This window comes from Clupea harengus, chromosome 9, assembly GCF_900700415.2.
Source record: "Clupea harengus chromosome 9, Ch_v2.0.2, whole genome shotgun sequence".
Lineage (NCBI taxonomy): Eukaryota > Metazoa > Chordata > Actinopteri > Clupeiformes > Clupeidae > Clupea > Clupea harengus.
In genome coordinates this window covers 15657010-15671635 of record NC_045160.1, presented here as the reverse complement: position 1 = coordinate 15671635, position 14626 = coordinate 15657010, and the positions used below count along the sequence as shown (strand labels likewise).

General features: G+C 41.5%; 1 long non-coding RNA gene across 1 annotated transcript; it reads right to left on the bottom strand.

The window, feature by feature from the left end:
- Positions 1-6189: 6189 nt before the first annotated feature.
- Positions 6190-13624, bottom strand: LOC116221842. The gene is made up of 3 exons (XR_004164309.2): positions 13442-13624; positions 10323-10388; positions 6190-7894 (listed from the first exon to the last, which is right to left on the bottom strand). It is a non-coding gene; the product is annotated as an uncharacterized LOC116221842 (long non-coding RNA).
- Positions 13625-14626: the final 1002 nt, after the last annotated feature.

Genomic DNA, 14626 nt, shown 5'->3' with positions numbered 1-14626 from the left:
CTTGCTCAGGAGAGTATAGGCTAACAAACGCGATGTTCCCAATGCTGTTTGTCTGTTGCATAGCAATAGGGACTATTTTCTCTAGAGTCTAAGCTACTGAAATGCGATACACACCGTTTGGTGGCTATTACTACTTTTTTGTGCTGAAAGGCAGCTTACTATTGAGTTACTATTTATAATGTTGCTGGCAAACGTATTATAAAAGCAATAAGGTACTCGAGGCAGTACTGTATCGTCAATAATGTACTGTGCAAGGGTTTGCCGGCCCTCCGCTTCGCGTCGGGCCTAACAACACCCTTGAACAGTACATTATTGACGATACAGTACTGCCTCTCGTACCTTATTGCTTAATTATTGCACCAGGAAATACCAACAGTAAATCATAAATATGAATCACTCAGAAAATAATAACAATCACTCATAGATAGTAACTACAGACGGTACAAATAACAAACATGCAAAAGGACAAGCTACAGCACCAATAGCCTTCTCCACAGTCACATGCAAACAGAAAATACACCAGACAGAAGCATTACACCATTGAAGTTGACAAGGAGATGGTACAATGCCGAGACAAAAAGAACATGACAAAGAAAACGAAAACCCAGCTCAGAGATATGTCAGACCAACATGCAAAACAACAGTTTGTCAGAGTACGGAGCATGCTGATCATACACGCATTGTCAGGCTAAACAAAACAGCAGCACCTTTGTGATCAGGCCCTTCAGCACGGTCACGGAGTCTCACTGCTAAGCAGATGAGGCTTAACAGTTATAACTGGAACGACGAGGTCAGCTGCGAAGTACGGTTCCTCACTATAAAACATATGTGCTAATTAGAGCCAGTGTGAAAAGAGGCTACTCATTGTCCAGCGTTAATGAAAATAGGAAAGGCATACCTGAACATGCAGGGACAAGGACATACCGAAGGCGAGCGTCAGAGGGAAGGCTAGGAATAGAGGGCTACAAAACAAACACGAAAAGGTAAGCCCAAAAGTAATAGGTAAAAGTTGTACCACTCGCCAGCGAACAAACACCTACCCGGCTAATCAGGAAAGCACCTCAACAGGAGAAGGGGTGTGGTTACAGACACCGTAATGCACGCACACAACGTCTGGTCCTTTTATCTCCATCTAAGTGGAGGCTATCAGAGACCTTTCACACGAACGCGTTGGAATGCGTTGATCCGTCAGGGTTGAAGGATCTCCATTCACTTTGAATGGGGTGACGTCAACCTTTTGACGAACTGAACGGAGCCACAATTCAGTTCGGCAAAGGATGACGACACCCCATTCAAAGTGAATGGAGATCCGTCAACCCTGACGGATCAACGCATTCCAACGCGTTCGTGTGAATGCTCTGTCAGTGACTAGGCTGACGATAGTTGGGCTGATTGAATGTAAAAGAAGGTGTAGGTGTAACGACACCACCCTACCACACAGACTTAGCTGCTACCTTTAGCGCTTAGGGATTTTATGAATTGCTCTTAGTCAGAAACATGAGGAGTCCCAAAGTTAAGACTGACACCTCCATTATTTTTGGGGATTACTCCTAAATGAGCAAATTAGGAGCTACCTTTAGCCTTCAGATGCTTTGTGAATTGGCCCAGGTCTCCATTTAGTGGACAGCTCGTACAATACGAGCCGATAATCCCTGCCTGCCAGCTTCTACAGTCCACTCCTACTCTAGGATCTTAAAGCCATGTTTATATTAATGTACATTATCTACATAATGAAATCTATATGCATCAGTCAAGCAATATGTGAAGACAAAAGTGTTTTTTCAACACATTTTTTTCATGATATTCATGTTCACTTCTGAATACCAGGAGAGCCATAGTTCACGTTCTACTATGGTAAATCTATAACATACAAAGCAACTCGGTCTCAGTTATCATTACGAGCCCTATGACACTATATAAAGTTATCAAGACATCGCTTTGAGTGTCTGAAATAGAGTGTGAGCCCACCGTTGTGAAGACACAGTGGGTAGCAGCATAGCTGATCTGACCCTTTTTTGTAATCATTTCACCATAGTTCCTCGACAGCAATAGATGATTTACCGATGAAAAAGGAGGAGGCTTGCGACAGGCAGTGTTGTGCATGAACGCGTTCTTTTGAACACGTTCATTTCTATGAGAACGATGAGAACGATGAACTGAACGCAACTTCATGACAAATAATGAATTTGAACGGTGAACACGTTCATATTATCTGAGGTCAAGCGCCACTGAGGTCTAGCTAAATCATTACGGAATGTTTTCCTTCTACTGAGGAAAGACGCTGTCTAAATCGAATGCTTGTACCATGTCGTTGCTCAGTACCTGTTAAAAAGGCCATAGTAATTATTTGTTAAATTGCCCAGACAGACCATGTTTAGGGTAAATGACCATATTTGGTAATTGCGTTGGTCATGTGACTCCACTTCTCACGGTGCAATGTTTTGATATCGCTACACGGCATATTTAGATGCAGTAGCAGTTAACTTTGCGCATATTTTCACATAATTGAACGTTGCACTTTGTTGAAGTTGTGTGCGTCCATGTATACGTGAGTTTGACTGTGTAGCCTACCTTGTCATTATGTGTTTGTTATAGTTTAGCTTTCTCATAATTTTTACGAGCACTGTCACTTAATTGATCTAGCATGATGCACTGTTCGTGAACTCGCTTAGCATAAGCTGCTAATGTACAAATACGAGTGTTACAGGGTTTACCTATGCTAACTTTTGAGCGGTCTTTCATTTAGTGTAGCCTACATGCCCTTGTTGATCTGAGATTAAGCCAGTAGCATGTCATTGCTGAAGAGGTTAAATTATTACCTTTAGTTCCCTGTATAATTCATTATTTAAATGGTACTACAGGGCTGTGTATTAATGTATATTTTCTGTTTGTACTTTACTTTCACTCTCACACACACACACACACACACACACACACACACACACTCTCACACACACACACACATACAAACATAAACCCACCTACAATTTATCCCATTCATTGTTGTTAATGCAATACAAAGTGAAGAATCAAACTGATTATCCAAGTCTCCATTCTTTTCCATTCTAATCGGATGACCCTCAGTGATTACACATTTCCCGAACCCCCTCTATAACAGTACCCGTATAATTTCTGCGATAGCCTACCTAAACCAACTAACTCGACTTCGCCCTACATTACCCATGAATCATCGCACACACATGTGTACCAAACAAGCAACGTATTCCAAGGCAACAGCTCTCGGTCTCAATATAAAAATGGCAAGTGAAAGAGAAAACAGAGACGCAGACTCAGCGAGTACATCCGATCCACCTTATTATTATGTGCGGGATTTTTACACACTGTCTGACAAAGTTTCCGACAGTAAAAATCTCACCTTTCTGTGCAAATTATGTCCTCCTAAAAAATTAGCAATAATAAAAAAAAAAAATGAAAATGAACTGAACTATGAACTAGTTCAGAATTTAAATGGTGAACTATGAACGTGAACGATTCATGTTTACTTGTATGAACTGAACTTTGAACTAGTTCATGAGAGGTGTGAACGTACACAACACTGGCGACAGGTGTTGGAAGACGTGATGCTGAGAAATGGACTAAGAAGGATGTTAAGTGCTCTGTAATTACACATGGAGGGGATAAATGCTTCTTCCCACTTAATTTTCATGCATCAGACTTTTTTTTCAGGATAAACTAACCATGGCAGAAGGGCATGGAAACTGGTTTAAAATGTGTTGGGGGGTGAAAACTGGCAACCATCAAAGCACTGCATAGTTACCTGCAGTTACGGCACCATTAAAAACAGTGGTATAGAAATAATTATAAGAACGCATCATTTCAGTTTCTGCATTGTGATTCAATTACAGCCCAGCCCTATTCATGCAATAACATATGCATCAACCTTCATTACCTGACATGCACTCACTGTCGCCCGACCAAAACTGTGCGGTATGGACAGATGTCATCACTCTCTTCATATCTATTTCTCTTTTCTGTGTTTTTCCGTGGTGAATTAGAGGCTCCTTTTCTTTACCTGGGCCAAGCTGTGTGCATCTGCATGAGCACAACACTCAATGTCAGACAGCTCGTTAGGACGTGACACAGGTTGCGCTGCACAGCCCCTTCTCCTGTGATGATGCCTCTGTCTCAAAAACAACAGCCTCTCGGCATCACTCCCTACGGCAGTCCTCCCTCACCCACAGGAGAACTCCCAATGAAACTAGAGGGCTGTGAAATGCAAGGCTTTGTGATGTACGACCCCGGAGAAGGTGTGCTATTCCATTACGGCAGTATTTCAGTGAGCTGTGTGATCGTTATAGCATGCCAGTTATTGTTGCTGTTTTGTCATGTATGTATGTATGAAAAGTTGAAAAGTCCTACTGTGAAACTGCACTGCAACTATTAATATGCTGTTAGAATAGTGTGAGAGTGGACTATGAATGCACTGTTAGTATAGTGTAAGAGTAGACTATTAATATGCTGTTAGAATAGTGTGAGAGTGGACTATTAATGCACTGTTAATATAGTGTAAGAGTGGACCTCCTCTGGGATGTCCTGCCGGTCACTTTCAGCTGCTGGTTTTAGTTCATTGGGCTGCAGGTGAGAGGCCAGCACTGACTGACAGCACAAAACGATGTAGAACATTAAGCTTTGTGTGTGTGTGTGTGTGTGTGTGTGTGTGTGTGTGTGTGTGTGTGTGTGTGTGTGTGTGTGCCTCACCTGGATTTGAGTCAATGTATGACTGATCACATTTGCTCATAAATTGCGGACCCTGTTGCCAATTCTCAGACACCATAGAGGTTTTTTTTTCCATCCTCTTCACTGGCTCATAGCTTGTTCTTTTTTTCAGAGCTGAGGTCCATTTGAATTTGAATCTGTTCACATATATTTCTAAAATGGACTCGGAAATGATAATATTTCTGTTCAGCTCTTTCACGGAAGATTTGCCTCAACCCCTTCAGTGTTGCTCTCTAGATGGCTGATTGTAGTTTTCGCCAACCGTTGTGAAAGGAATGTAATGGCAGTATGAAACTAGCTGTTATGACAAGTGTGAAACATTTACAGCTCTTGTGTCATAAGCTCAGCTAGCACAGGTTATGAATAAGATACAGGAAAACCCTAGAGCATCTCAGAACATAAGATGAGTCACGCTGTCCAGTTTGTTTCCGATTACTGTCATGACAGACTCCAATCACTTTGATATTTGGACCTCAATAAAGTCTCATAAAGGTGATGCTTTGATTCGGGTGAATGGAATCTGTTCATCTGTGTTTGTTCCCTGGTGAATGCTGTAATAACGCTCCTTTGTTTGGGAGCTTGGGGCTATATCTGCACAGCCTTCCTGCAAATGCTGCTCCGCTGCCGGTTCCAAAACAAGTCGGATCTTCCCGCAGAGTCAGACAGCGTACAGAAGTGGTGAAAGGCTGTGTTTGAACTATGGTGTCTGGGACAACAATTCACGTTTTTGGGCCCAGACCAGGACTGTTTCAGAGTTGGCCACGCTCCGTATAATGGCAGGTTCTGGAATAGAAATAGAACACGTGGCAGAATATTCATTTTGATTATGTTCATTTTTTACAGTAGGATGAAAGGTAACATTTTCCACCTACTCAAATCTAGCTTTTCACAAATTCTACAAAATTCCATAATTGCAGTGATGTAGGTGATCCAAGTTATTTGGTCTGTTTACTAGATATCTCACATTCTTTTGACCCCATTTAATGTCAAACTGCTTTTAAAAGTGTTCCTCCAGGTAGCTACCAACTTTGCTTTGGTGTTATTGAAATGTAGCTTATAGCAAGAGGCGACGCCGTAGTGTGTAACACTTTTAGATCTGGCCCAGCATGGCAATAAAGGCTGATCATGTTTACCATGTTATTTTATGAAATCTCCAATATCACGACAGTTAGACTACCTATTCCCTGCATTGTGTACTGATTTGGATTGAGTTAGACAAAAGCATCTGCTGAAGAATTGATTGGGAACGGGCCAAAATGCTAACCATGGGCCATATAAATATGCACAGCAACATGAAACAGAAATACCGCCACGTGTGACCTTTTCTTTCTCCACTGGGTCTTGTGAGCCAGTGTGTTGGCAAACATGACTTTGACACATTGACCTTTAAGATGACCATATATATGATTTATTTATGATATATGACTTACATCAACCTATGTGGACCGCCTCATTAAGATCTGTGCTCCGCCGACTGCTACATGAACAGTGCCTAGTGTTGCGATTACACTGTGCTATGATGTCTCTAAACACTGTTCCACAGTTTGATGTTGATTCAATGAGTTACCCATTTTATCTGCTCTGTTGGGGCCATTTCGGTTTGCAAAAAGCGTCAGAAGAAGAGGCCGCATTTCTGAGATTTGAATGTCCGTTAATGCCTCTGACAGCTGAATAGTAGTTCAAATTCCTACAGCCGTCTGAATGGTTTTGCCTGGTGTGAACCGTATAGCGTTTCAGAGCAAAAGAATATGTGTAGTCGGTTAAAGTGCTTTGGAGGTTTGCTGTAAGGTATTTTAGGACACCAATATGAATGGCATACTTTAAATAGGAAACGTACGGAACTCACAGTGTGATGGAGAAACAATAAATGGAAAAACATACAATGTATGTTGAAGGAACGTGTAAACGGTAAGCAGAAGAAAGCTTGTGAATTTGGGTATAGGGTGGTACATATTACACATCTAAGAGTGTGTTTGAGTTAGACCCTTCTGGTTTCAATCATTTTCCCATCCAAAGCCATGTTTGTGTACCCTTGTCTTTTGTTCACTTTAAAATGCACAACCCATGTCTGTCTGCTCTGTGTAGGAAACGGTCTGATTGCTATGGTGATGACAGATGTTGCTTTTACTCTCTCTAGAAGGGCAGCCTGACATCCAGCTGTTACCTTCAGCTATATCATATAAAAATATAAACAATGAAACTTTTTTGTTGGCGGTACAATGAAACTGGACCCCAAAAAGCCACTCGATTTAACTCTAATAAAGCAACACAACCAAATAATTAGCTAAATCCTGTTGAGATTGACTATTACCATGTAATTATACAGATAATTGCATGGCACTTAATTTGATCTTTCATGTGAAACATTTCTTTGTTTATTTACATTGGTTTGGCCAGCCTCCATTTATACGGCCCTGGTGGTTTCTCTAGTTTGTTTCTTTTAGTTTTTTGTCCTACATAGCTTTTGAAAACCAGTCAAATCTCAATTATCATAACAATACCACGTCAGATGTGCACTATACACAACTACTGCTTTCACGATTACAGCTTAAAGATAAATGTGTAATAGTGTTTGTGCGTTAACAGCTGGTGTTGATCATCTGTGTGCTGGAATTACACTATTCATATCACTAATTGTGATTATTGTTCAGTTTTTGGTAACGGTGGTGGATTTAAAAATCCTTTTGATGGGCAGGATCTGGGTTGCTGTGGCGAGGCTGTGAAGGCACCAAAGCTCCCCTGCGTCAGCAGATCAATGGGGGCTATCAGTGAGGCCCTGTCATCAGCTATTCCGTGCCTTTGAAGTACTGGGGGGAAAAATGAGAGGGGTGCAGTTTAATTGGTGGCGCATTTGCAGCTGAATGCAAAGTACCTGGATGGCAAATGTTCTGGAAAGTACCGCCTTGCGCTCTCGAAATGCCAGCCCCGGCCCCCTCAGAGTCCCCTCAGGACCAGCAAGGATGATGTGGAAGAAGAAGAAGAATAGATCTTCTGTCTTGGCTTCCTGCTGAGTTCTTGTTTGGGCTCTGAGAAAAGTGCTGTGCTTGAAGATTTGGAGTTCTCAATGCCACTTGCAACAGTTGTTAGTTCCAGGCTGTTGTCAGGATTCCTGTGTGTTTTGGCCATCTCTCAGCCTGTCCCTCCTTGGTTACATTCACTGTCAATGAGAAACGTATAGATTTGTAAGGTCACTAAGTCAGCATCTATTCTCTTTTTCAAGCTCTGTGTTGAGTCATGTGATGAAACTTGTTGTGCGTGTGGCACACAATGGCAGGCAGCAGACTGTGTACTTGTCCAAGCCCCGCTGTGCTTAAGATCGACATCAGTGCACAGCGAGGGTGCTGTGGTAGCAGGGGGTGAAAACAGAGGGAAACAAGGATGAATGGACAGCTCCAAATAAGGAGGAAAAAAAGAATAATATTTGTGTATTTGCTGTCAAACACAGTAATCCTTCAAAACAAAGAAAACACAGAGTACACAGTCTGCAGTCTTAGGTTACAGTCCAAGTGAAAATTATTAAAAGACAACCGCATGAATCTGAACTCAAAATCTAACTCTAGGTCCAAAACTACATGCCCAAATTTCAAAGAGTCATAGCAACTCTGGAATGGAAACAATCATAGTCACACATTTGGCCTATTTGGAAGTAGGACCCTTCGTTGAGGTTGTATCAGTGAATTAGAGATGCAAAGATGGCATGTTGACTGTAGTGTTACGCAAAGCTGAACTCGTACTACCACTAAAAAGGTAGAGCGTTACCATGGCAATCCATTAGAAAAGGATACCTCTAACTCAAATGACAACTTTAGCATGGAACTTAATTAACACATATCAATTACACAAATATCTATGTGAATGAAAACGTTTTCTTTCAGTTATCACCTAAATGCACCTTTTGGATGTTTATCATATTCAAAATAGATCTTGTAAGTATTTTATTTTTTATTTTTATGACATAAACTATATTTGTGGAATGTACCATACAAATGTAACACTTAAAAGAGGCAGTGATTATTCAGAAATTATTCAGATTATTATGCTGCACCTTTATTGTTTGTATTTTTTATGACACATATAACATAATGATAACTATATTTGTGGAATGCACCATATAAATGTAACATTGAAAATAAGGGTTGCAGAGGATGGAAGATTCAACAGATAAATTAATATACAGTACATCCATACAGAGCCTATTCAACACAGGGAATTATTCAGAAATGCTGCCCCTTTATTATACTTCTGTAGTTATGTAATTTTCACAGGAAGTACCTTGAGTTTAGTCAAACAAAAACTACATTTTACGTCTTTAAAATTCTGGGCTTTTGACTGTGAGTTGGATTTGGCTGAAGATTTCAGCAGGAGATGACTGGAGCAGGTGGTACAGAATCCCAATCAAACACATTTAGTGCAAATGCAATATCCTCTTCAATATAGCAGGAAGCCAGTTTGCAAATGTAATAGTGGGGGGTGGTCTGATTCAACATTCGAACAGCGAAATCTGTTATCTATTACATTAACACACTGATGCAATGTTAGATCCCTATAATACATCATGAAGTTCTGGCCTGTGGATGTAAGTGTGGCTATGTTTTGTGAAATTTGAGATTGTGAAACCCTTTAAATACGTACATCCTATTCTATAAACCTATGACTGTCTTGTCTTTTCTGAGAATCCAAGCACACACACACTAGCATTTATCAATAAATCCTGAATATTAAACCTAATTACATATTGAACCAAATTATATATGAATTCACATCCCCTGAAAAAGGTAAAAGGCTCAGCACATCACACTTGGCTTGGTATCTAATTTGACAAATGACTGGCAATCGGCAGGAGCGTAAACTAGCTGTTTCCTTAAGCCCCTCACAGGAACCACCAAATTTGGCTTCCTTTCGTCGACCCTCAATTTGTGACCACAGTTAGAAAGCCAATTATCTCAGTGCCAGGCCTGCCCGCAGCCTGGTAAGAGGGGAGCGACTCCAGAGTGACAGCTACTTCATAAACTCTTATCATCTGGGAAAGCAGTTAGGAGCTGGTTCCTCTTTTCTGTGCCGAGCCATCTGTCCTCCCCCACCCCTCTCTCCCCTCAGCTTATCACAAATGTAAGATACCGTCCTACCCTCCAGCTTCGAGGAATCAAAGACAGGAACGACACGCTGAGTGATTTGAAGGGAACCGACTCTCTGCCTTCGACTGTGGGTGAAAGAAAATAAATTACAATGGAGACGCGAGGTGGTGTGGCTGCTTTTAAACAAAGGGAAGGAGGTTCATTTGAATTGACAAGCATTTTTTTTCCAAATTTGGAGGCACAGAGGTTTAACACTGATAATGATCTCTCTTCATCGAGATCATTTCCATACGCGTTTTAAGGCGAGGGATAGGACTTTTTTCCGAGTCGAGGCTGCTCATATGGGTACACGCCAATGCTTTGCCGTACTGATAAAGGCCAGGGCTGGAGTAAATTGCAATGAGAAATGTTCCACACTATCTGAAATCCCACAGTCCTTATTCAGGCAGGATTTAGGTGCATTACATTCATGAACTCCATTTGATATGAAATGTAACTAACTGAACTAACCTTTGCTCTTGTACCAGGTGTCTGATTCCAGATTGGAATTGTAGATTGTTCAATCACAGCATCCACCTACAATGTATACAAGTTAATTTTATTAATTTAAATGTTTTTTGTTAAATACATCAAACTATACTTTTATATTACTGAGTGAAAAAAAAACGATTTGAGCTTTTCATAACACACTTCTGGAGTGCATTTTAAATGTATGTATGTATAGCCATGGCTTCATATCCTTTACAAGCTCCAGACCTGAAAACTCTAGTCCACTCTTTCTTGGTAAACAATTCTGGCTACATAGTCTCTTCTGTATTCCAGCTACAACAACTGAACACAGAATTCTGTCTTTGTGAGGTTTCTCTGTCAACTGAGGTGATCCAAAAAGTAGTGGGCTGGGAAGGTAAACAGTGTGTGTGTGTGTGTGAATTTGTGGTAAAGGTTAAAGCAGTTTAATTAAATATAAGAATTCTAGTTAAGGATGACCATTGAAGTGACATTAAAAAAGGCCTGTCATTATTTGTCCTTGCAAAAACCACTACTATTATTAGCTAGCAGTCATGGACCAGCATTTGAAGTAGTGCCAAATGTTTTCTAATTAATATAATAATTAAGAGGGTCTTATTATTTCCAACTGTTATCATGCTGTGTATTTTCTCTATATTACCCAAGAGATTGCCAATCTCTTGGAAGCAACAGAGTTCATTACATCACAAATTGCGGCCAGGGGAGTGCTTCCCTGCGGGAACAGTATGCAACAGGGAGAGTTCATTTCCGAGAAAAAAAAAAAGTCTTCACGCGAACATCCAATGTTCGCTGAAGGTCAGATGTGTTTATGGCTTGTTAAAGGCCATGGTCAAGCCTGGGTGATAAGGAAGTAGTCGCCTGAAATATCCCCTGGCAGGATTAGACATTTCATATAAATCTAGCAAATTAACTGCTCAGCACCAATGGGATTCTGTTTGTCGAGGATCGTTTTTGCAGCTCTCTCCCTCCCTTTTTCACATGGTTTTTACTTAAGATCTGTCCTTGTCCTTGTGTACTAGCTTGAGAACCACTTTATCCTGTCCATCTGCTTCTCTTAACAATAGGTGCTATGGGTCTACTAGTGTATGGCACTTTAAAGTTGTGCTCTTTGCCCTGTACTGCTGTAGATAGTACAGGTAATTTTTACATTTTCATGTCAAAGTTTATGGCAGTTTTCAAAACAACTCTGTTCAGCACCGCCACTGCCAAGTTTTTCAAGTTACAAATGTGGGCTTCACTCTCTTTTTACAGGGTTTTAAGAGCCCTTTGAAGTCCCCTTGCGGTTGAAAGAAAAAAAAAAGATTCATGAAATGCATGAAAGATTTAAGCTATAATGACAAGATCCTTGGCACTTTTGACATACAGTCAAGGGTATCTTTGTTATCAACATGTAGGTGAAGAAGGAAAAAGAATAACTTAAAAAGAAAAATACATGCAAGGTAGCATACGGATCAACCCAAGGGAAACTTCAGAGCACGTTTTAAACAGCCCAGAATAAGAGTGAACATTTTTAGACCAGAAGTGGTGTTTACAGTAATGTTGCAATGAAACTAAATAGTAAATGTCATTGAAAGACAAATACCTGAACCGATCCTCATCTTTGCCCAGTATGTTTGGTCTGTGGTGGTCTCTGGAGGTCTATCATTGCCAGACACACATTGACTGCGGCTGGTTTCCACTGGTGGTGTCCTTTTCGAGGGCTGCAGATTTTGTGGAACAACCCAGTCCTGTCCTACTTCTATTTTTGGTATACTTTTTAATTTCTCTGCATCCATTCTGATGTAATTTCTGTTGTTTCTGACTACCCCTCACACTTTTGCTGGATAACATTGGTAAAGTTGCCAAAGAGTTATCACAGTGAAATAAAGACAGCATTTCTTTGCAGGTCAATTCTAACACAGGGCCCTAATTTCATTGACGGGCAACTGGCAACAAGCAAAGGGACGAGCCACGGGCAAGGCATGCACATGAACTAAAGGTCATTTTATAACATTTTATAACTCATTTTACGAATGTAATACCATGTTTAAGCTCCTAAGCGCAAACATGGGTGTGTCAGCACAATGCTCCCACACACCACACAATAGCTTTAGTTCAGGCGCGTCAATCTTTGCTTGTTGTCCGTCAATGAAATTACGGGTCCATAATGTTCAAAGTGGTTCCACTGTGATCTGCTTGGTAATAGGCATCGACCTATGTTAACTTGTAAGTGATTAGTTCTTGAGCACCAGTTCCAACACACAGACTGGAGTGTGTCTGCTGCCCAGGCCACCACAGGCCCTCAGATTAACATGGACTCATATACCAATTCTGTCCTGGATCACATCAACAAGTGTGTGGACAGAGTGACAACACAGAAACAAACAAAAGCTTTCCACAATCAGAAACCTCCTGCCTCCTGCTCAAAGCCTGGAGACCGGGAGGCTTACAGCTCAGCCGGGGCCAACCTGAGGAGGGAAATCTCCCAGGCTAAGCACACATACAAACAGAGGATCGAAGAACACTTTAACTCATTGGACTCCTGGTGCATGTGGCAAGGCATACAGACCATAAACGACTTAAAACCACCCAGTACTGTGCCCCTAACCAACTCTGCCTCCCTCCCTGGCAAGCTCAGCTCCCTCTATGCCCGCGTTGACCAGGGAGACAAGGAGGTCATCCTCAAGTGGATCTCCCTCCTGGTGAACTGCCTCACTCACATTCCAACTCTGATGGTTGCGCCACCCTGAGCAGGGTGAATGTGTGCAATGCAGCTGGCCAGGATGGAATACCTAGAGCCTGTGCAGAGCAGCTGGCCGGGGTCTTTACAGACATTTTCAATTTGTCCCTGGCCCAGGCAATTGTCCCCACAAGCTTTAAGACCACAATCATTGTGCCAGTGCCGAAGCACTCCACAGCTACGACCCTGATTGACTTCCGCCCAGTTGCACACGCCCCCATCATTGCAAAGCGCTTTGAGAGACTGGCTCTATCACATCTGAAATCCTATCTGCCCACTACCCTGGACCCCCATCAGTTTGTCTACCTTAAGGAAGCTCACCTACGCCCCACGATACTGGTGGACTTTTACCGTACAGGTGTACCAGCGAGAGCATACTCACCAACTGTATCTCAGTGGCATGGCAAATACTCTGCATCAGACTGAAAAGCACTCCGGCGGTGATGAAATCGGATCACCGGGACCCAGCATTGCTCACCATTGAAAACATTTACCATAAACGCTCCCTGGGCAGGGCGAAAAGCATTATCAAGGATGCCTCCCATCCTAACTCTGGACTTTTTACACTCCTCCCATCCATGGACTTTTTACCCTCCTCCTATCCATGGACTTTTTACTCTCCTCCCATCCGACAGGCATTACATGAGCCTCCACTCCCACACCAGCAGGTTCAGGAAGAGCTCTCTAGTGAACACCACACCACACCACACCAAGCATTATGGCTCTCATTACTGCTCTCATTACTGCACTGTGTCTGTTCTTTTACATTTGCACTGGGCAGCGCAGGCTGAACGTCTCGTGTTGTTCAGATGACAATCATTTATATTGTATAATCAACTGTACATTTTTTTGTCTATACTGTACATACAACCCCCTTTCCACTTTACCTCAACATACAACATATTTAATATATTATACATATATAATGGTCTGTATATGTTGCTCTCCACTGTCAATGATGCTGTAAGATACATACTTATATCTGCACTTATCTGTAAATAATACAATTCTTTGTCACTTCTGGTTAGATGCTGACTGCATTTCATTGGCTTTGTACCTGTACTCTGTGCAAAATGACAATAAAGTTTAATCTTATCTAATCTAATCTTTAAATCGGTAGAAGTGGATGGGAGCAGCCAGTATTGAGACAGTGTTTCCTCCAATTTCTTGTCATTTCAATACAATTCAATTCTGTTTAAGTTATTGACATAGCAATATGAACACTTTACATTGTGTCAAGGTAATTCACATGTGCCATTTGATGACATTACAACACAGCCCCTTTATGGTACTGAACAGCCTAAAATAAAAATAAATCACAGAGAGGGCAAACAATGCAGAAATATCAGCTCCTGTATATGTTAGTCAGCTGATCATCGCTTAAACAGCCTGGGTTAAACAACAAAAATTACCCTTTTTTATCGCACTCATCTTAAAAGTGGAAAACTCGAAGGGCCCGAATGTCATTGACAGGCAACAAGCAAAGCAGCAACGAGCAGTCATGTGGAGTGTGGGAGCATTGCGCTGACCCACCCATGTCTATGCTTAGGATCTTGCTAATGGTCTT